The sequence below is a fragment of the Castor canadensis genome, chromosome 14 (assembly GCF_047511655.1).
Source record: "Castor canadensis chromosome 14, mCasCan1.hap1v2, whole genome shotgun sequence".
NCBI lineage: Eukaryota > Metazoa > Chordata > Mammalia > Rodentia > Castoridae > Castor > Castor canadensis.
The window spans coordinates 22,620,165-22,643,252 of NC_133399.1; the positions used below are offsets into that span (position 1 = coordinate 22,620,165).

The 23,088-nt window shown below is 36.8% G+C and overlaps 1 non-coding gene across 1 annotated transcript; it reads right to left on the minus strand.

The window, feature by feature from the left end:
* Positions 1-13,119: 13,119 nt before the first annotated feature.
* LOC141416986 (U5 spliceosomal RNA) lies at positions 13,120-13,234 on the minus strand. The gene has a single exon (XR_012441621.1). It is a non-coding gene; the product is annotated as a U5 spliceosomal RNA (small nuclear RNA).
* Positions 13,235-23,088: the final 9,854 nt, after the last annotated feature.

Sequence of the window (23,088 nt, forward strand, 5' to 3'; positions counted from 1 at the left end):
AATGAAGTGTATGTGTGGACAGATTTACTACAGATGTCAAAATGGGGAAAGCCTCTGTCATGCCAATATCAAATTTTTATTACCATACACATTTATATTTATAACAACTGTTATACCTTTTTCTTTAATTCCAGTGATAAACAAATGTTAACATTATATGTCTTCATTCCTTAATTACCCTTTACAGGGTATTATTACATAAATTATATCTGTATATATCTCATGAAACCAGTAGTGCAATGATGTAACTAGAATTTTAATACATTGTCTGTCATATTTTGAGTCCAACATGGCTTTGCTTTGAAACAGTTCCATTGGGTTGTTACATGATAAAAGGTATATGTCTATTTCTCTTTTATATATTTGGAAGAATGCTTTATAAATGCATATCATACAGTGGCTTATAAAAACATTATCTGTAATAAAACAAACGCATGTGTTTTGTACTTAACAGTCACGTTAAGGTTCTCTTGGATTTGGGTTGTGATTGGATTTACTACCTGAGGTCAGTTCTTCCTGGAAACACCCTTTGACATTTCTGTTTAAAGTAGACTAGCAGTCATGTGCTGCAGGCTCACTCCTGTAATCCTGGCTACTTGGGAGTCGGAGATTGGGAAGATCTGGGGTTGAGACCAGCCCAGGCAAATATTTCTCAAAGCCCCATCTCCAGATTAACCACAGCAAAATGGACTGGAGGTGTGGCTCAAGCAGTAGAGTGCGTGCTTTGCAAGTGTATAGCCCTGAGTTCAAAGCCCAGTCCCACCATAAGAAAATGAAGGGAGGGAGGGAGGAGAGAAGGACGGAAGGAGGAAGGGAGTACTGCCTACCAAGAAATTTTCTATTTTCTGCATCTCTGGGCATGTCTTTTCTTCACCTTCATGTTTGAAAGCTTGTGTTGCTGGGCATAGGAATCTTGGTTCATAGTTGTTTCTTTGTACCATTTGAATATGTTTCCCCACTGCCTTCCAACCTCCCTTTTTCTTCCCTTAAAAGCAGTGTGAAAATTAGAGATAAGGGCTAAATAGTTTATGCTGGGTATTGAGGGGGTGGGGGGAGAAATGACCCAAGCCTTGTATGCACACATGAATAATAAAACAATAAAAAAAAGAAAAAAAAAGTTCACACAAAGTGACAAGCTTAATAGTAAGTTTTCAAAGACATGAACAAAGAATGTAATTTAATTCATTCAATGAGAAATTAATAATGAAGTATGAGAAATGTCCAATTTCATTAGCAATTAAAATAGTTTGAAAAAACATAATTTTATTATCATTAATATAAAAGAAAAATTAAATGACTAATGATGAGAAAAAAAAAGCAGTGTGAGTCTTTTTGGAATTATAGGTCATGAGGATTTGTCTTGCTGCTTGGGAGATAGCCTCATTGTCTCTCATCTACAGCATTTTTATTATGTGATTTCATGGTTCTCTCTGCTGACTCTGTGCATAGAGTTGGATGGGATTCCTTTGTGTGTACTTTAGTGGAGATATCTCTTTGATTAATTTAGAAGGATTGTAGCCTTTATTCTTCAGCCATTGTTTCTTATAGTTTGTCATATTTCTTTTTACTTTGTATACATATTGTTGCATTTAAATGATGTCTTCCAGTTCCCTGAGGTTCTGTTTCTGTTTATTAACACTTTTATCACTCTATTTGGAGTCCAACATTTATATTTATGAAAGATTGCAGCAGAAGGTGAGTATAGTTAATGCCACTGAAATATTAATTAAAATGGTTAGGATGGGGCCAGCAAGATGGTGATGTCCATGCCTCTGTGCCATTCTTTTGGCTACTGGCCTCCTCGTGGCTTCTGAGACTAAGCATGGTCAAAGTTGTACATGTAGGAGTCGCTGCATGCCCAGTGCAACCGGCTGAAAGTTGGGCTGGCTTTGGGCATCTAGATCATCCTTTGGGGATGTCTCATCAAACAATATAATGGAGATGTACTAGAGCATAAAAGAAGAAATGAACAGGAATAAACTTGGGGAATACAAATATAGTATAGTCCATACAATGTCTTACTTTTTTTTTCTTTCAATGCTGGGGTTTGAACTCAGAGCCTCACACTTGCTACGCAGGTGCTCTACCATTTGACCCACTCCACCAACCCTGTTTATGGTCCATATAATGAATGTAGCAATTCTTCCGGATTTGCCAATTTGTTGAGTTGTGAATGTAAGAGGAAAAAGTTATATGGGAATCTATATCGAGTTGCCATTTGTTTTTTGCATCGTTAGATGAAAGAAAATAAAAAAGAAACATGGTTAGAATGGGTGCCGAAGATGTAGATCAATGGGAAATGAATTGTCTAGAAAGCTTCAGGCTCTATGTTCCATCTGCCATACAAAGAAAGAAAATTTTGAGATGATTAATTTTTTTCTTTTGTGCTTCTTATCACATGCTGTGTTTATGTGTGTGTGTGAGAGAGAGATGGGGTGCAGGGGAGCAGTGGGGCAGTGGAGAGCACTGATACCTCAGGTTTTTTCCTTTTATACCAGTACTAGGGTTTGACCTCAGGGACTTGTGCCTACTAGAAAAGCTCTCTGCCACTTGTGCCATACCTCTAGCCTTCAATTTTTTTAAATGGTACTGGAGTTTGAACTCAGGGCCTCACACTTGCCAAGGAAGCACTCTGCCACTCTTCAGCTAAAAAATTTTTTTTCTTTATTCATTTATTCATATGTGCATACATTGTTTGGGCCATTCCCCCCCCACCAACCTCGTGCACCCTCCCTCTCTCCGCCCATCCCACTTGCTTCCAGGCAGAACCTGTTCTGCCCTTTTCTCCAGTTTTGTCAAAGAGGAGACATAAGCAATAATAAGACATAGCGTTTTTGCTAGTTGAGATAAGGACAGCTATACAGAGAGATTCCTAGCATTGCTTCCATGCACAAGTGTATTACAACCCAAATTGATTAATCTTTACTTGACCTCTTCACTACTTCCCGGTCACCTTCCCATATTGACCTCTGTCATTTTAAGGTTACTATATTAGCTCCTCTGCCGTGGGAACATCAAACACTTTCAAGTTTTGGGTTTCCTACCTATCTCCATTCCTCCTGTATGTGCTCTCCCCTTAGCGTGTAACTCAAGTCCAACAACATTACTGCCTTTGCCCTAGATCTAAAGTCTGCATATGAGGGAGAACATATGATTTTTTGAGGTTAGCCTGGCTAACCTCATCAAGATGATGTTCTCGAGTTCCATCCATTTACTTGTGAATGATAAGATTTCATTCTTCTTCATGGCTGAGTGAAATTCCATTGTGTATAAATACCACATTTTAAAAATCTATTCATCAGTAATGAGTATCTTGGCTGTTTCCATAACTTGGCTATTGTGAATAACACTGCAATAAATATGGGTGTGCAGGTGCCTCTGGAGTAACCCGAGTCGCATTTCTTTGGGTATATCCCTAGGAGTGGGATTGCTGGATCATATGGCAGATCTATATTTAGTTTTTAAAGAAGCCTCCATATTGTTTTCCAGAGTGGTAGACTAGCTTGCATTCCCACCAGTAGTGTATGGAGGTTCCTTTTTCACCACATCCTCACCAATACCTGTTGTTGGTGATATTTTTGATGATAGTTATTCTAACAGGGGTGAGGTGGAATCTTAGTGTGGTTTTGATTTGCATTGCCTTTATGGCCAGAAATGGTGAGCAGTTTCTCATGTGTTTTTTTGCTATTTGAATTTTTTTTTGAAAAAGTTCTGTTTAGTTCAGTTGCCCATTTCTTTATTGGTTCATTGATTTTGGGAGAGTTTAGTTTTTTTGAGCTCCCTGCATATTTTGGTTATCAGTCCTTTGTCTGATGTGGAGCTGGCATATATTATCTCCCACTCTGTGGGTGGTCTCTTCAGTTTAGAGTCCATTTCTTTTGTTGTGCAGAAGCTTTGTAATTTTATGTATGCCATTTGTCTCTTAGTTGCTGAGCTGCTGGGGATCTATTGAGGAAGCCCTTGCTTATACCTATTGCTTCCAGAGCATTCCCTGCTCTTTCCTGTACTAACTTCAGAGTTTCGGGTCTGATGTTAAGGTCCTTGATCCATTTTGAGTTGATATTAGTACAGGGTGATAAGCATGGACCTAGTTTCAGTTTTTTGCAGGGAGATGACCACTTTTCCCAGCAGCACTTGTTGAGGAGCCTGTCTTTTCTCCATCGTATGTTTTTAGCACCTTTGTCAAAAATAAGGTGGGCATAGCTGTATGGATTCATATCCAGGTCCTCTACTCTATTCCACTGGTTTTCATGTCTGTTTTTGTGCCAGTACCATGCTGTTTTTATTGCTATTGCTTTGTAATATAGTTTAAAGTTGGGTTTTGTGATACATCCAGCATTGCTCTTTTTGCTGAGAATTGCCTTGGCTATTCGTGGTCTCTTGTGTTTCCAAATGAACTTTAGGGTAGATTTTTCAATCTCTGTGATGAATGTCATTGGCATTTTGATGGGATTGCTTTTGGTAGTATAGCCATTTTTACTATGTTTATTCTACCAATCCATGAGCATAGGAGATCTTTCCATCTTCTGTAGTCTTCCTCGATCTCTTTCTTCAGGAGTTTGTAGCTCTCTTTATAGAGGTCATTCACATCCTTTGTTAAGTTTACTCTTAAGTATTTTATTTATTTTTTTGAGGCTATTTTGAGTGAAATTGTTTCCACATATTCCTTCTCAGTTTTTTTGTTGTTGCTGTATAGAAAAGCTAAAGATTTTTGTAAGTTGATTTTGTATCCTGCCACCTTGCTGTAGCTGTTTATGGTGTCTAGGAGTTTTGGGTCTTTATAGGATCATGTTGTCTGCAAATAGGGACAACTTGACAGTTTCTTTACCTATTTATATTCCTTTTATTTCTTCTTCTTGCCTAATTTCTCTGCCTAGGAATTTCAGTACTATGTTGAATAGGAGTGGGGATAGTGGGCTCCCTTGTCTCGTTCCTGATGGTTTCAGTTTTTCACCATTAAGTGTGATGTTTCTGTAGTTTTTCATATATAGCCTTTATAATGTTGAGGTACTTTCCATCTACTCTTAGTTTTCTTAGGGCTTTTATCATGAAGTGGTGTTGGATCTTGTCAAAGGCTTTTTCTGCATCTATTGAGATGACCAAGTGGTTTTTGTCTTTGCTTCTATTAATGTGCTGTATTACATTTATAGATTTTCGTATGTTGAACCACCCCTGCATCTCTGGGATAAGCTGACTTGGTCGTGGTGAATGATCTTTCTGATGTGTTGCTGAATTCAGTTTGCCATTATTTTATTGAGGATCTTTGCATCAATGTTCATTAAGGAGATTGGCCCATTGTTCTCCCTTTTGGAGGTTTCTCTGTCTGGTTTTGGGTTGAGTGTAATACTGGCTTCATACAATGAGTTAGGCAATTTTCCTTTCCTTTCTGTTTCATGGAACAGGGATTGGTATTAGTTCTTCTTTGAAGGTCTAATAGAATTCAACAGAGAATCCATCAGGTCCTGGACTTTTCTTTTTTGGGAGGATGTTGATAGCTGCTTCAATTTCTTTTTGTGTTATAGATCTATTCAGGTAATTAATGTCCTCTTGGGTCAATTTTGGATGGTGATAGTATCTAGAAATCTCTCCATTTCTTCAAGATTTTCAAATTTATTAGATTATAGGTTCTCAAAGTCATCTCTGATGATTTCCTGGATTTCCGTGGTATTTGTTGTTATCTCCCCTTTGAATTTCTGATTTTACTGATTTGGGTTTTTTCTCTCCTCATTTTAGTCAGGTTTGCTAGGGGTCTGTCAATCTTATTTATTTTTTTCAAAGAACCAGCTTTTTGTTTCATTGATTCTTTATATGGTTTTTTTTTTTTTTTTTGGTTTCTCTTTCCTTGATCTCAGCCCTTACTTTTATTATTTCTCTTTTGCTTGTTTTGGGATTTGCTTGTTCTTGTTCTAGGAGTTTGAGATGTATCATTAGGTCATTGACTTGAGATCTTTCTGTCCTTTTAATATATGTACTCATGGCTGTAAACTTTCCTCTCAGGACTGCCTTTGCTGTGTCCCATATGTTCTGGTAGGTATTGTTTTCATTTTCATTAACATTCAGGATCCTTTTACTTTCCTCTTTTATTTCATCAATGACCCATTGATCATTGAGCAATGTGTTGTTCAGCTTCCAATTGTTTGCTTGTTTTTTACTGTTGTTTTTCTTGTTGAGTTCTAGTTTTAATGTATTATGATCAGATAGAATGCATTGGATTATTTCTATTTTCTTAAATTTGCTGAGGCTTGCTTTGTGCCCTAAGATATGATCAATTTTAGGGAAGGTTCCATGGGCTGCTGAGAAGAATGTATATTGTACAGACGTTGGATGAAATATTCTATAGACATCAGCTAGGTCTATAGAATATTTGATCTGTGGTGTGATTTAGTTCTAGAATTTCTTTATTGATTTTTTGTTTGGATGACCCATCTATTGGTGATAGGGGGCTATTAAAGTCTCCCACTACCACTGTGATGGAGTCTGTACATGTTTTTAGGTCCGTCAGAGTATGTTTGATGAAATTGGGTGCATTGATGTTGGGTGCATATAGGTTGATACTTTCTTTTGTTGTATTTTCCCCTTTTGTTAGTATGGAGTGTCCTTGTTTATCTCGTTTGATCAATGTATATTTGAAGTCTTTTTTGTCCGAGATAAGTATTGCTACCCCTGCCTGTTTTCGGGGGCCATTGGTTTGGTAAATCTTCTTCCAGCCTTTCACTCTGAGCCAGTGCTTGTTTCTGTTGATGAGAATGGTCTCCTGCAGGCAGCAGATTGTTGGGATCTTCCTTCTTAATCTAGTTTGCCAAGTAGTGTCTTTTATGGGGGAATTAATTCCAGTAACATTCAGTGTTAGTAGTGATAGGTATATGGTGATTCCTGTCATTTAGTTGTCTTAGTTGCTTAAGGGTTTGATTGTGTGCAGCCAAATGAGTGTTACTCTTGACTTTTTTGCCTTTTCTTCTCCTGTGGTTTGGTACTGACTGCCCTTTCATGGTTTTGTTTGCTTTCACTTTCTGTGTGCAGAATTCCTTGAAGAATCTTTTATAATGGTGGTGTGGTAGTCATATATTGTTTTAGTTTCTGCTTATCATGGAAGACTTTTATTGTTCTATGTATTTTGAATGATAGTTTTGCTTGGTAGAGTATCCTATGGTTGAATTTATTTTCATTCAGTTCCTGGAATACCTCACTCCATGCTCTTCTTGCTTTTAAGGTTTTGGTTGAGATTTGTGCTGTGATTTTGATGGGTTTACCTTTGTATTTTATTTGGTTTTTTTTCCTCTTACAGCCTTCAATATTCTTTCTCTATTCTCTGTGCTTGTTGTTTCAATGATAATATTTCTTGGGGTAGTTCTAGTTTGGTGAAATCTGTTTGGTGTTCTGGAGGCTTCCTGTATCTGGATGGGCATAGTTTTCTCTAGATTTGGAAATTTTCTGTTATTATTTTGTTGAATATATTACAAATTCCTTTTGCTTGCACCTCTTCTCCTTCTTCAATGCCCATGATTCTCAGGTTTGGTCTTTTGATGGTGTCCTTGAATTCTTGCATATTCCCTTCACAGGACTTGAGTTGTCTTACTAATAGTTCTTCAGTTTTTCCTTTAATTACCTTTTTATCTTAAATTTCTGATATTCTGTCTTCTGCTTGTTCTTGTCTGCTGGAGTGGCCTTCCATTTTGTTTTGTATTTGTTTCATTCTTTTTTCTGCAGTTTTCCATATCATGGGTCATCCTCTTTAATATTGTCAATTTTCTTCCTTAACTCATTTTTCTCTCTATGGTGTTTTCTGTTTCACTTTGGTGTTTATTTAGGGCTCCTAAGGTTTCATTCATTTGTTTTTGTGTTTTCTCCTATTCTTTATTGTTGTCTTCCAATTTCTGTACGTTTTGATTGACCATATCTAATAACATCTCTATGACATTCTCATTGATTACTTGCAGAATTTCTTCTTTTAGGGTGTTCTTTTGGGCTTCATTGGGTTCCTTGGTGTAGTTTATCTTTGTTTTGTTGGAGTCTGGATCTGGGTATCCATTTTCTTCATTTTCCTCTGAATCCTGTACTAATTTATTTTTGGGGGGAGAATGGTTTCCATCCCTTTTTCATCTTCCCTTCAGTCGACTTGTTACTTTTTCTGTCCCTGGTCTATGTGTAACTTAATATTAGCTAACTTACAATAGTAAAATTAATAAAACCAAGAAAGAAGGAGAAAAAAGAAGAGGAAAAAGAAAGAAAAAAAAAAGGAGAACCAAAGTAATCAACAGGGAGAGATGGTGGACAATGAAACAGTGTACAAGACAAACAAGCATTTTTTAAAAATGTGTCTGATGTATAGTTGTTCTCTCTTCCTCACCTTAATCCCTCTGGACCCGAGGGCCAATGGTAACACAGTACACTATAACACATACTATTTGTATAAGATTAGTGAATACCAGTAGAGCCCATAACTCAACTCCTAAGGGAACAGCGTGCAGTATTTTGTTTCAGTTTTTTTTCTGTAGTCATTATACATGAGTCATAACATTCACTTTTTAGTACATTGAATTTTAACCATATCTTCCTCCTATTGCTCTTCCCCATTTCTATTTTCCAATTAGCTCAGATTCCCTCTTATTTTCTTCTCTATTACTCATTCCACAATCCTTCATTCTCATCATTTTTAGCATGTCTTTTATGAATTCTCATTATACCTGGAGCTGTATCTTTTTCATGTGTTTACTTCTTCTGTTATATTGCCACCCTGTATTTACTTTATCTGCCTCCTCTTCCATCCTTAGTTCATGGTACATCTTGTGCTGTCCACAGGTGTTATCCTTCCTTCTGTCTTTCCATGCCTACCCTCCTTAATTAATGCCTTGGCACAGTGGTGAGGCATTATCTTGCTCTGTTATTCTGCTGAGGACAGTGGAGCCATGGGATAATTTTTCCTCATTAGTGACGACTATATTTTTATAGTGGGTACTTTTATCAGTGGGATTGCTTGTGAGTCATGGGTATAAAAGAAGAGCTACAAGCTATAAGCATATATAATGTTCAACAAAGCAATACTAAAATATTCCCCAGTCTTGAGAAAGAGAGGTTCACTTGGTACAGGCATTTTTAAAAAATGTGTCTGATGTATAGTTGTTCTCTCTTCCTCACCTTAATCCCTCTCTGGACCCAAGGGCCAATGGTAACACAGTACACTATAACACATACTATTTGTATAAGATTAGTGAATTCCAGTAGAGCCCATAACTCAACTCCTTCCCCATTTCTATTTCCCAATTAGCTCAGTTTTCCCTCTTATTTTCTTCTCTATTACTCATTCCACAAGATTAGAATTAATCTCTATTACTCATTCCACAAGATTAGAACAAGATTCCACGAGATTAGAAAAGAACCTTCCAAAGAATATTATAGGTACATCATTAGACATACTTAATAAAGAAATATTGAAAGTTTCAAGAGAGAGGTGACAAGTACATATGGGTGTATACAAATCAGAAGATAAGATGTCTCAAGAGAGACTGTATAAGCAAGGAAAGCATGGGATGATGCCCTCTGAAAGAAAATAAGTGTCACCTGAGATTACTGTATGCAGGAAAGCTGTTCTTCACAACTCAGTGAGAAGTAAAATCTTTCAATGATAAAAAAACATGCACACACAAAAACAAAACAAAAAACTTTCAACGATAAAACTAAAACAATTCATGACTAATAAACCAGCACTGTAGAAGGTAATTAAAGGAATTCTACACACAGAAGAGGAAGAAAAGTGCAACCAGGAGATTATGTGAAAGAATAAGTCCCACTGGATGAGTAGATAAGCAAATGAGGAAGGAAAGAAGCACTGTGAAACACCAAAAATGACGGGAATTACTACATACCTTTTAATATTAATGCTAATTGTTGGTGGTCTCAGTTATCCAATACAAAAGACATAAGAGTTGCCTGATTGATTTGATGCATGAAAGAAATACTCCTCACTGACAAAGACAAGCAAGGATGTAAAGTGAAAGAATGGAAAACTGTATGGGTTTTCAGGCAAATGGAGCCTGAAAGCAAGCAGGTCTTGTTATACTTTGTATCTGGACAAAATACACTTCAAACCAAAATTAGTCAGAAGGGACAGTGTCTTTCTATTGATAAAAGGAACAATCCATCAAGATGAGGTAGAAATAGTAAACATCTACATTGGATGTCCCTGCACGCAGTTTCATAAATAAAGTGATTCTTTGTAATTAAAGGACAAATAGATCCCAACACAATAATAGTTGGTGAATTTCATACTCTACTGTCACCTATTGACAGGTCACCCAGACAAAATATCAATGCAAAAACTTTAGAATTAAGACCAAAATGGACTTTACAGGCACCTACAGTATATTCGACCCAATAGCTACACAATCCACAGTCTTAGCCCTCCATTGAACTTTCTCCTAAACATCATATTTTAGGCATAAAGCAAGTCTTAAGAAGTATGAGACATTGAAATAATCTCTTGTATTTTCTCAGATCACAATGGAGTACAATTAGAAATTAAAAGCAAAGGATACATATGGAAGCTACAATACGAATTTGAATGACTAGTTGTTTGAATATGGTTGCGGATGGATAAAAATTCCTATAATCAGCATGAAGGTACTTGCCACAACCTTTGTTTAGAGCCAACAGTGATTGTGGGTAATGCTTATAGGTATGAGTATCTTTATGAAGAAATTTAAGAGGGCTGGAGCCATGGCTCAAGTGGTAGAGCACCTGTTTAGTAAGTGGGAAGCCCTGAGTTCAATCCCTAGTCCCCACACAGAAAAAATTCAAGAAATTTCAAATAGCCCTGTTATGCACCTTAATCTCTTAAAGGAACAAGAATAAGCTAAACCACAAAGCAGATATAAAGGAATGCCCCCCCATCAGCATAGATGTAACTCCCTTATAACCAGAGGCCTGATTGGACCTGACTCCCTAAAGTTTGTTTTGGCGGTTTGTTCAGCAATCTGAACTTTGCAGTGGCATCACTGAGATGATGTTCCCCAACAAACTGTCGTTTCTTTTCTAGATTGTGGGTCTTCAGATTGGTAATTCTGCCATTTTCATTTCATTAAATTCAGGGTTGGCTGGTGAAATGTTAAACCATATGGTTAATGTGAAGTGTCAAAACTCACTCTAAGCTTTCCCTGTTCAGACCTTCAAGGAGTCATTGTGTTTTTTAAAAAAATTTTTTTTCTTTTATTATTCATATGTGCATACAAGGCTTGGTTCATTTCTCCCCCCTGCCCCCACGCCCTCCCTTACCACCCACTCCACCCCCTCCCTCTCCCCCCTATCCCCTCAATACCCAGCAGAAACTATTTTGCCCTTATTTCTAATTTTGTTGTAGAGAGAGTATAAGCAATAACAGGAAGGGACAAGGGTTTTTGCTGGTTGAGATAAGGATAGCTATACAGGGTATTGACTCACATTGATTTCCTGTGCGTGGGTGTTACCTTCTAGGTTAATTCTTTTTGATCTAACCTTTTCTTTAGTAACTGTTCCCCTTTTCCTATTGGCCTCAGTTGCTTTTAAGGTATCTGCTTTGGTTTCTCTGCGTTAAGGGCAACAAATGCTACCTAACTTTTTAGGTGTCTTACCTATCCTCACCCCTCCCTTGTGTGCTCTCGCTTTTATCATGTGCTCATAGTCTAATCCCATTGTTGTGTTTGCCCTTGATCTAATGTCCACATATGAGGGAGAACATACGATTTTTGGTCTTTTGGGCTAGGCTAACCTCACTCAGAATGATGTTCTCCAATTCCATCCATTTACCAGCGAATGATAACATTTCGTTCTTCTTGAGTCATTGTGTTTTATACTGGCTTCTGACTTTGATAGACCATCCCAAAAGAAGGGAGTTTCAAAATTGTATATTGTTAAAAGATCGCCTGTCACATCCTGCCTGAAACACTGTGATAGTTCCTGAAAGTATCTTTGATAAAGCTGGATACAGTTTGGCATGGAAAAAGATAAACACCAGGGAATATATTAATGAAACTTAGACTAAAATAACAGTAACAGTAATTAAACCAAGTTAGTTCTTTGAAAAACACAAAATAAAACAAAAATACCCCCAATGTTGGAGTCCTTCATGAAGACAACCCAAAGAGGGAGAATTCATTAATATAATTATAGATGTATAAGTGGGATATCACAACAAATACCAATGAAATTCAGAGGATGATTAGGGAATATTTGTGAATTTTGTGTTCCACTAAGCTGGAATATCTTAATGGAATGGATAAATTTCATGATGCATGTAAGATACCAAAAAGATTCAAGAGTATGTAAGGAAGTTTTGCAGGCATAGAATGAGCAATTCAAGTAAAGCAGCAATATCCCAATAATGTGAAGTCCAGAACCTGATGGATTCATTGTCAAATTCTACCAGGACTTGTATTATTTTTCCATTACTTTTTCATTAGTCTATGTTCACTGTACAGGGGCATTTCATTGTAAAATTCATTAAATATTTATTTGTAATATTTATTTACTTATTGTAATATTTATGTAGTGGTACTGGGATTTGAACTCATAGCTTTGAGATTGCAAGGCTGACGCTGTACTGCTTGAGCCACATCTCCAGCCCAGCTTTGCTTTTTATCTGCTGGGATTGAACCCAAGAGCCTGTGTAATCTTGTTAATCTGAGTATGAGTGAGCTGCTCTGCAGCTTCCTGTTTTAAAATTTATTTCCCTTTTTCTCATTGTACTGCAGTTTGAGGCTAGCCCTTCAGGCAAGCTGGACAAATGCTGTACCACTGTTGCACATGCCCAGAGAATGTGTGTTTCCTGCCCATTAGCATTTTCCTGTTGACAACATGAAATTCTTTGATGGATAAACCAGGCTTGTTCGTATTCATGAAATTGCTATCATATTTGTTTAAATTCTAATAATTCATGATTTTTCTCTCCATTTCAGGAAAAAAGTGGGAAGGTGAGAAGTTTGAAGATTGGTACAAAGACTCGGTTAGATAATTCAGTAATTTGACTCACAGTGAAATTGGAGGCTGTAATGAAGTTTGAACTCAGGGCCTCCCGCTTGCTAGGCAGCTCATCCACCACTTGAGCCTCCCTGCCAGCTCCGAAGAGTCCACTTTTAGAACAGTATCAGTAGCCTTGTAGCAGAAGGCCTCAAATAATTGGGTTAAGACTCAGAATTGCTGCTGTCCACAGAAATCTTTAGTAAGAGGTAAAAACTTTATATGAGCTGAAGAGTAACCAGACTTAGACTTAGGTGTTTGTGTTTTGAGACAAGGGTATCCTTTTGTTTTAGAGGTTGGCCTGCCACCTGTGTTCAGGTAATCCTCCTACTCAGGCCCTACAATACATATGTCTACAGGCACCTGCCTCTGCATCTGTGTATGATGTGAAATTGTATAAATAAGCACAATGTTTTAGATCAGATTTTAATTCAATCTTGAATATTTTTCACCTGAAATGTATAGTTCAATATGATGTGCCTGTTCTTTGTGTATAAAATAAAAAATGTATTAAGAAAACATAAATGAATTTCATTTTGTTATAACAAATGAGTTTGTGTAGTCAATGCAAATAACAAAATGTTGTGGAATCTGTGTAGACATTAATCGGTTTTGTCTTGTGAAGCAATTGAATGTGTGTATTTGCTTGTCATTGTCTACTTTTATGTGTAGTTTGAAAGAACTGTTAAAATCTGTCAATGTACAGGAATCCCAAATAGGGTATAGTTTTGTAACCTGCAATCTTTATGTTGTACACTAAATCAGTAGTCCTGTTCATCCTAAACATCTGTCCTGTGACCTTCATTTCTCCATTTTCTTCCTTTCCAAACTCCGGTGTGTGAGGCATTGTTTAATTTTGTTTCACATGTCAGTGAAGTTCTGTAATTTTGTTCTGTGTATAGCTTCTTTCTGTTAGCATAATATCCTCCAGTTTCATCCATGTTGTGCCAATCAACAGGATCATCTTTATTCTTTTCCTTGTTTTTTTCAATTTTTGAGACAGGGTCTTGTGTTTTAGTTCAGGCTGGTCTTGTAGTAGTGATTCCACTTTCAAAGCAGCCAGTCTACCTGGAACTCTTTCCTTGGGCTGAATTTGAACCTCAGTCTTCCAAATCTGAGCCTCCCAAGTAGCTATGTTTTCTATGTGTGAACCTCTTTCATCACATTGTTTTTTTGGCAAGTGTGTTATTAGACTACTTAGGATTTTTCCTGCACCTTTCATTTGTGCATTTGTTACTAATACATCCATGTTAGAACTGAAGGCATGCCTCAAGTGGTAGAGCACTTGCCTAGGAAATGTGAAGCTCTGAGTTCAAACCCCAGTAATGCCAAAAATGAAAACAAGGGCTGAGTGTGTGGCACAATAGCAGAGCACCTGCCTGGCAAAACACAAGGCCCTGAGTTCAAACCCCACTACTGTAAAATATATTTTAAAGTACTGTTGATGCATTCCTTAGTTCTCAGTGTTTTCTGTTTCTATATTGGATTTTCTTTTCTTACCATTATTTGTTCAAGAGGGTTTCATTTTGATACTTCCCCACATGCATACACAATGCCTTGATCAAATTCATCACCTGGAGCCCCTCCACCTCTTGATTTTTTCTTAGATATATTTGGCATCCAGGAGATATTTTTGAGACCTCTAAATTCCTATAGTTATTATTTTCAGTTTCGTATCATTATAGTCTTGGCTGATTCAGTATCCCATGAGACAAATCAAAGTAAATGAAGAAATTTTAAAATGAGGACAGAAAGACTAATCTCATTTCTGAATTAGCTTGCCAGTTACTGTTTTCTTGTAATAAAATTCAGAACTTTTACCCAGAATATGTTTTTAAAAATTTTTAATTTATTCATATGTACATACAATGTTTGGGTCATTTCTACCCCCTTACCCCCAATTCCCTCCGCTACCACCCCACTCTGTCCTTTACCCCCCCTTATGCCTTGCAACCGGCAGAAACTATTTTGCCCTTATTTCTAATTTTGTTGAAGAGAGAGTATAAGCAATAATAGGAAGGACCAAGGGTTTTTGCTAGTTGAGATAAGGATAGCTATACAGGGAGTTGACTCACATTGCTTTCCTGTACATGTGTGTTACCTTCTAAGTTAATTCTTTTTGAACTAACCTTTTCTCTAGTTTCTGGTCCCCTTCTCCTGTTGGCCTCAGTTGCTTTAAAGTATCTGCTTTAGTTTCTCTGCATTGAGGGCAACAAACGCTATCTTGTTTTTTAAGTGTCTTACCTATCCTCATACCTTCCTTGTGTGTTCTCGCTTTATCATGTAATCAAAGTCCAATCCCCTTGTTGTGTTTTCCCTTGATCTAATGTCCGCATATGAAGGAGAACATACGATTTTTGGTCTTTTGGGCCAGGCTAACCTCACTCAGAATGATGTTCTGCAATTCCATCCATTTACCTGCGAATGACAACATTTCGTTCTTCTTCATGGCGGCATAAAATTCCATTGTGTATAAATACCACATTTTCTTAATCCATTCATCAGTGGTGGGGCATCTTGGCTGTTTCCATAACTTGGCTATTGTGAATAGTGCCACAATAAACATGGATGTGCAGGTGCCTCTGGAGTAACCTGAGTCACATTCTTTTGGGTATATCCCCAAGAGTGGTATTGCGGGATCATATGGTAGATCCATATTTAGCTTTTTAATTAGCCTCCAAATTTTTTTCCAGAGTGGTTGTTCTAGTTTACATTCCCACCAGCAGTGTAAGAGGGCTCATTTTTCCCCACATCCTCGCCAACACCTGTTGTTAGTGGAGTTGCTAATGATGGCTATTCTAACAGGCATGAGGTGGAATCTTAGTGTGGTTTTAATTTGCATTTCCTTTATTGTTAGAGATGGTGAGCATTTTTTCCTGTGTTTTATGGCCATTTGAATTTCTTCTTTTGAGAAAGTTCTGTTTAGTTCACTTGCCCATTTCTTTATTGGTTCATTAGTTTTGGGAGAATTTAGATTTTTAAGTTCCCAGTATATTCTGGTTATCAGTCCTTTGTCTGATGTGTAGCTAGCAAATATTTTTTTCCCACTCTGTGGGTGTTCTCTTCAGTTTAGAGACCATTTTTTTTGATGAGCAGAAGCTTTTTAGTTTTATGAAGTCCCATTTATCTATGCTATCACTTAGTTGCTGTGCTGCTGGGGTTTCGTTGAGAAAGTTCTTACCTATACCTACTAACTCCATAGTATTTCCTACTCTTTCCTGTATCAACTTTAGAGTTTGTGGTCTGATATTAAGATCCTTGATCCATTTTGAGTTAATGTTGGTATAGGGTGATATACATGGATCTAGTTTCAGTTTTTTGCAGACTGCTAACCAGTTTTCCCAGCAGTTTTTGTTGAAGAGGCTGCTTTTTCTCCATCGTATATTTTTAGCACCTTTGTCAAAGGCAAATTGGTTATAGTTGTGTGGCTTCATATCTGGGTCCTCTATTCTATTCCACTGGTCTTCATGTCTGTTTTTGTGCCAGTACCATGCTGTTTTTATTCTTATTGCTTTGTAATATAGTTTGAAGTCAGGTATTGTGATACCTCCAGCATTATTCTTTTGACTGAGTATTGCCTTGGCCTATCATGGCCTCTTGTGTTTCCATATAAATTTAATGGTAGATTTTTCAATCTCTTTAATGAATGTCATTGGAATTTTGATGGGCATTGCATTAAACATGTAGATTACTTTTGGGAGTATAGACATTTTTACTATGTTGATTCTACCAATCCATGAGCATGGGAGATCTCTCCACTTTCTGTAGTCTTCCTCAGTTTCTTTCTTCAGAAGTTTATAGTTTTCCTTGTAGAGGTCTTTCACATCTTTTGTTAGGTTTACACCTAGGTATTTGATTTTTTTGAGGCTATTGTAAATGGAATTGTTTTCATATATTCTTTTTCAGGTAGTTCATTATTAGTGTATAGAAATGCTGATGATTTTTCTATGTTGATTTTATATCCTGCTACCTTGCTGTAGCTACTGATGATGTCTAGAAGCTTCTGAGTAGAGTTTTTTGGGTCTTTAAGGTATAGGATCATGTCATGTGCACATAGGGATATTTTGACAGTTTCTTTACCTATTTGTGTTCCTTTTATTCCTTCTTCTTGCCTAATTGCTCTGGCAATTCCAGTACTATGTTGAATAGGAGTGGAGATAGTGGGCATCCTTGTCTGGTTCCTGATTTCAGAGGGAATGGTTTCAGTTTTTCTCCGTTAAGTATAATGCTGGCTGTAGGTTTGTCATATATAGCTTTTATAATATTGCGGTACTTTCCTTCTATTCCTATTGTTCTTAGAACTTTTATCATGAAATGGTGTTGGATCTTATCAAAGGCTTTTTCTGCATCTATTGAGATGATCAAGTGGTTTTTATCTTTGCTTCTGTTAATGTGGTTTATTACATTTATTGATATTCGTATGTTGAACCACCCCTGCATTCCTGGGATGAAGCCTACTTGGTTGTGGTGAATAATCTTTTTGATGTGTTGTGAATTTGGTTTGCCATTATTTTGTTGAGGATTTTTGCATGGATGTTCATTAAGGAGAGTGGCCTATAGTTCTCCTTTTTGGAGGTGTTTTTGCCTGATTTTGGGATAAGTGTAATACTGGCTTCATAAAACGTGTTAGGCAGTTTCCTTCTCTTTCTAATTCGTGGAACAGTTTAAGGCGGGTCAGTATCAGTTCTTCTTTAAAAGTCTGATAGAATTCAGCAGAGAATCCATCAGGTCCTGGACTTTTCTTTTTGGGGAGACTCTTGATTGCTGCTTCCATTCCATTTTGTGTTATGGATTTATTTAGGTGATTAATTTCCTCTTGGTTCAATTTTGGATGATCATATGTATCTAGAAATCTGTCCATTTCTTTAAGATTTTCAAATTTATTTGAATATAGGTTCTCAAAGTAGTCTCTGATGATTTCCTGGAATTCCATGGTATTTGTTGTTATCTCCCCTTTTGCATTCCTGATTCTACTAATTTGGATTTTTTCTCTCCTCATTTTGGTCAGGTTTGCCAGGGATCTGTCAATCTTGTTTATTTTTACAAATAACCAACTTTTTGTTTCTAATTCTTTGTATGGTTTTTTTGGTTTCTATTTTGTTGATTTCTGCTCTTACTTTTATTATTTCTCTCCTTCTATTTGTTTTGGGATTTTCTTGTTCTTGTTTTTCTAGGAGTTTGAGATGTTTCATTAGGTCATTGATTTGGATTCTTTCACTCTTTTTAATATATGCACTCATGTCTATAAACTTTCCTTTCAGGGACTGCCTTTGCTGTGTCCCATAGGTTCTGGTAGGTTGTGTTTTCATTTTCCTTGACTTCCAGGAACTTTTTAATTTCCTCTTTTATTTCATCAATGACCCATTGTTCATTAAGTTTTGAGTTATTTAGTTTCCAGCTGCTGCATGTTTTTTGTCTTTACTTTTGTTGTTGAGTTCTACTTTTACTGCATTGTGGTCAGATAGTATGCACGGTATTATTTCTGTTTTCTTATATTTGCCGAGGCTTGCTTTGTGCCCTAGGATATGATCTATTTTGGAGAAGGTTCCATGGGCTGCTGAGAAGAATGTATATTGTGTAGAGGTTGGATGAAATGTTCTGTAGACATCTACTAGGTCCACTTGATCTATTGCATATTTTAGATCTTGGATTTCTTTATTGATTTTTTGTTTGGATGACCTATCTATTGATGATAATGGGGTGTTGAAGTCTCCCACAACCACTTTGTTGGAGTTAATATATGCTTTTAGGTCTTTCAGGGTATGTGTGATGAAATTGGGTGCGTTGACATTGGGTACATATAGGTTGATGATTATTATTTCCTTTTGGTCTATTTCCCCTTTTATTAGTATGGAATGTTTCTTATCTCACTTGATCAATGTAGGTTTGAAGTCTACTTTGTCAAAGATAAGTATTGCTACTCCTGCCTGTGTTCGGGGTCCATTGGCTTGGTAAATCTTCTTCCAGCCTTTCATCCTTATTTCCATAGAAATAAGCCTATGCTTATTTCTGTCAGTGAGATGGGTCTCCTGTAAGCAACAAATTGTTGGATCTTCCTTTTGAATCCATTTCGCCAAACGGTGCCTTTTGATGGGTGAATTAAGTCCATTAACATTAAGTGTTACTATTGATAGGTATGTGGTGATTTCTGTGATTTAGTTGTTTTAGTTGTTTGAAGGTTTGATTGTGTGTACCTAAGTTGAGGTTACTGTCTACTTTCTTGCTTTTTCTTTTCCTGTAGTTTGGTGCTGCCTGTCCTTTCATGTTTATGTTGGGTTTCAGTTTCTGTGTGCAGAATCCCTTGAAGAATCTTTTGTAGTGGTGGCTTTGTGGTTACATATTGTTTTAGTTTCTGCTTATCATGGAAGACTTTTATTGCTCCATCTATTTTGAGGGGTTGAGTTTTTGAGTTCCCTGGAGATTGTATTGTTGATGATAGCCATTGTGTAATCTTAAAGAGGATTTGATTTGCATTTCCTTTATAGTCAGTTATGTTGAAAATTACTTCATGTCATTTTTGTCTGTTTGGACTTCTTCCCTTGAAAAAGCTCTAATCAGCTCATTTGCCATTTCTTTATTGGGCCATTGGTGTTTTAGAACTTTAGATTTTGAACTCCCTGTATATTCTAATTATTAATTTTTTGTAAATATTTTTCTCCCAATCTGTGGGTTGCATCTGGAAATACAGATGTAGGCTATAACTTCTTAACTAGAGCTCAATAGCTCAGCAGTTAAGAGAGTATATTGAGAAATGGGACTACATGAAACTAAAAACATCTGAACAACAACGTAAATGATCACCAGAATGTAGAAGCATCTCACAGAATTGCAAAAAAATTTTGCCATGTGAACATCTTACAAGGAATTAATAACGTGAATTTACAGGGAGCTCAAAAAGCTATGCTCCCAAAGAATCAGTGACAGAATGAAGAAAAGGGCAAGTGAACTGAACAGAGCTTTTTAAAAGCAAGAAATGGCCAAAGAAACACATGAAGAAATGCTCAACATCCCTGGCCATAAAAGAAATGCAAATCAAGGCCACATTAAGATTCCACCTCACTCCCATTAGAATGGTTGTCATTAAGAACACAAACAACAGTAAATGTTGGTGAGAATGCTGGAGATAAAAGGAACCCTTATGCTGTTGGCGGAAAGATAAAAGTCCAACCACTATGGTATGCAGTATGGAGGTTCCTCAAAAAGTTCAAAATAGGTCATGCTCATTCTACCCCTCTAGATATGATTCAGTTTCAGTCTACCCAACATGTGTTCCTTTCATAGTAAATTTACTATCACCTTAAAAAAGCTAAAAGTAAAACTGCCATATGTATCAGCAATATCACTCCTGGGCATTTATCCAAAGGAACGTAAGTCAGGATACAATAAAGTCACTTGCACACCCATGTTTATCACAGCATTTTGTACAATAGCCAACCTATGGGAAAAGCCCAGATGTTCTAGAACTGATGGATGTATTAAGTCAATATGATATATACATATATACAATGGAACGTTATTCACCATAAAGAGTGAAATTAGATCATTGGCAGGTTTATGTATGGACCTGGAGAACATCATCTTAAGTGAAGTAAACCAGGTGAAGAAAGACAAATTTTGCATGTTTTCTCTTGTATGTGGAATGTAGATATAATACAAATACAAGCATTATCATATATGTATCATATACTGTGTATATATTAATAAATATGAGATATTTCCCAACTTGTGACTGTTAGAAAAACCTAAGGAATGAAGGAAAACAGAGGGGAATTATAGAGAGTTAATAATATTAAAATACATCACAACTGTGTACGGACAAGACACATTGAAACAAACTGAAAACTGTTGAACTATACAGGGTAGGGGAAAAGGGTAAGGAAGAACAATAGCAGAGTTAGTCTGATTAAAGTACAACATATTTAGAGGTAAAATACCAAGGGAAGACACCTGAACAATAAACATACACTTCAAAATGAAGAACAGGAATGTAAAACAGGTCATGTTCAGGGGTGGGTAGTCATGTGAAGGGATGGTATTGATGAGAGTAAATGAGAAGAGTTAAAGGAGGATGAATATGGTAGATGTGTTTTCTTTTTTTTCATGAATTTTTATTAGGATATACTCATTATACAGGGGGAATTCATTGTGACAATTCCTATTAGACTTATATAGTACATTGTTTACATCGCCACCATTGTCTCACCCCATTTACCCCACCCAGCCCCACTTAAAGCAATTGCAAGAGGTTTCTCAGTTCTGTTTTATGTAGGTATATGAAGTCTACCATATACCATCACCTTAATCTCCTTCTCTCCCCTTCCCCTCCCGCTAATACTCCCACACGCATTGTTCCTGTTTTATAGTCCTATTTTTTATTATTCATATTTAAGTTGATGTTCAAAGGGGTGTCTCAATGTACTGCCACTGTGGGTATACTTTATTTTGGTCTGTTCAACACTTCCACTACTTTCTCTTACCCCTTTATCTCACACCTCCACTTTTTAACAGCTTTCAATACACATCCTTATTTCCTTTACCTATGCATCTTATGTTATGAGATATTACTGATGCTCTATCATTCTCTTTTCCTTTACCTCTTTCCCCGAGTTCCATAGACTGTTTCTATATCTAAGTTTGTGTATGATCATGTTTGTTTTGTGTGTATGTTTATCTTTGGCTCTATCTTCCATGTCTGAGAGAAAACATGTGGCTTTTGTGTTTTGGAGTATTTCTTAATATCTTAAGATATCTTAAGATATCACTTAACATGATATCTTCCAATTGCATCCACTTATGTTCAAACCACATGCCATTAGGTAGCACATATATGAATATGGTAATTGAAATTGGTCACAGCCATTTTGAGAAGAGGGAGGTGGCAAAGGGAGAATAATGGAGGGGATGAAACAAACCATGGTACAATGTATACATATATGGAAATGACACAATGAAACCTCCTGCATAACAATTATATAGGATTATATAAAATTATATAGAAACCATATATAGAATTATATAAAAGTCTGATATAGAATTTTAAAAACTGATCAAATCACCATAAGAAAGGGAGTAAGGTAGAAAGAAGAAAAATAGAGATGAACCAATTCAGGCTATAATACATACAGACATTGAAGTGCCACAAGGAAAGTGCTGAAATGTACACTCAGCACAATAAAGAAATTAAAAAAAATTAAAAGAAAAAAGATTGCTCCCTAAAGTAGTAAGCTTAGTAAAGTTGTGGTACTGGAGTTTGAGCTCTGGGCCTTCACCTTGAGCCATACCACCAGACCATCTTTGTGAAGAGATTTTTGAAATAGGGTCTCATGAACTATTTGCCTGGGCTGGCTTTGAACTACAATCCTCAGATCTCTGCCTCCCGAGTAGCTAGGATTACAGGCTCCAGACACCAGCACCTAGCTTGGGACTCTTGGCTTTCAGAATATTGACAGAAAACATTTCTGTTGGTTTCATACATACAGTGTGTGATAATTTGGCTTTTGTTTTTTATTGTGCTGGGTGGGGGTACATTGTGGGATTTACAAAAGTTCTTATAATGTATCAAATATGTCATACTTGAATTCACCCCCTCCACCATTCCCTTTATCCCTACTCTCCTCCCATTCCTGGAATAGTTTCAGCAGTTATCATTTTTACACTTACATACATATGTATACAATATTTGAATCATATTCACCCTCCTACACCATTTCCCCACATCACCCCACTTTGACTGGTACCACCCCCCCCCCCCCACTGCAAGACATATTCCATCCTCCTGTTCTTGGATTTTGTAGAAGAAAAAAGAAAAGAAATGGCATTTTTGCTTGTTTAAGATACCTACACAGGGAGTTTTCTTGTGGTATCTCCGTGTATTACAACACAAATTGCTTCATCTACTTTATTTTTCTTCATATTACCCTAGTCCCTTTCTTATGGTGGATTCAACCAGTTTTAACATTTTATATTCATTCTTGTATAGAGACTACCATTGACCATATTCGCCTTAATTTCCTTCTTTTACCCTACCCTTCTCTATGTGACTTCCCCTTACTGTGACCTGTTTTTCATAGCATTGCTATATTTGTATTAGGTCTATATTCC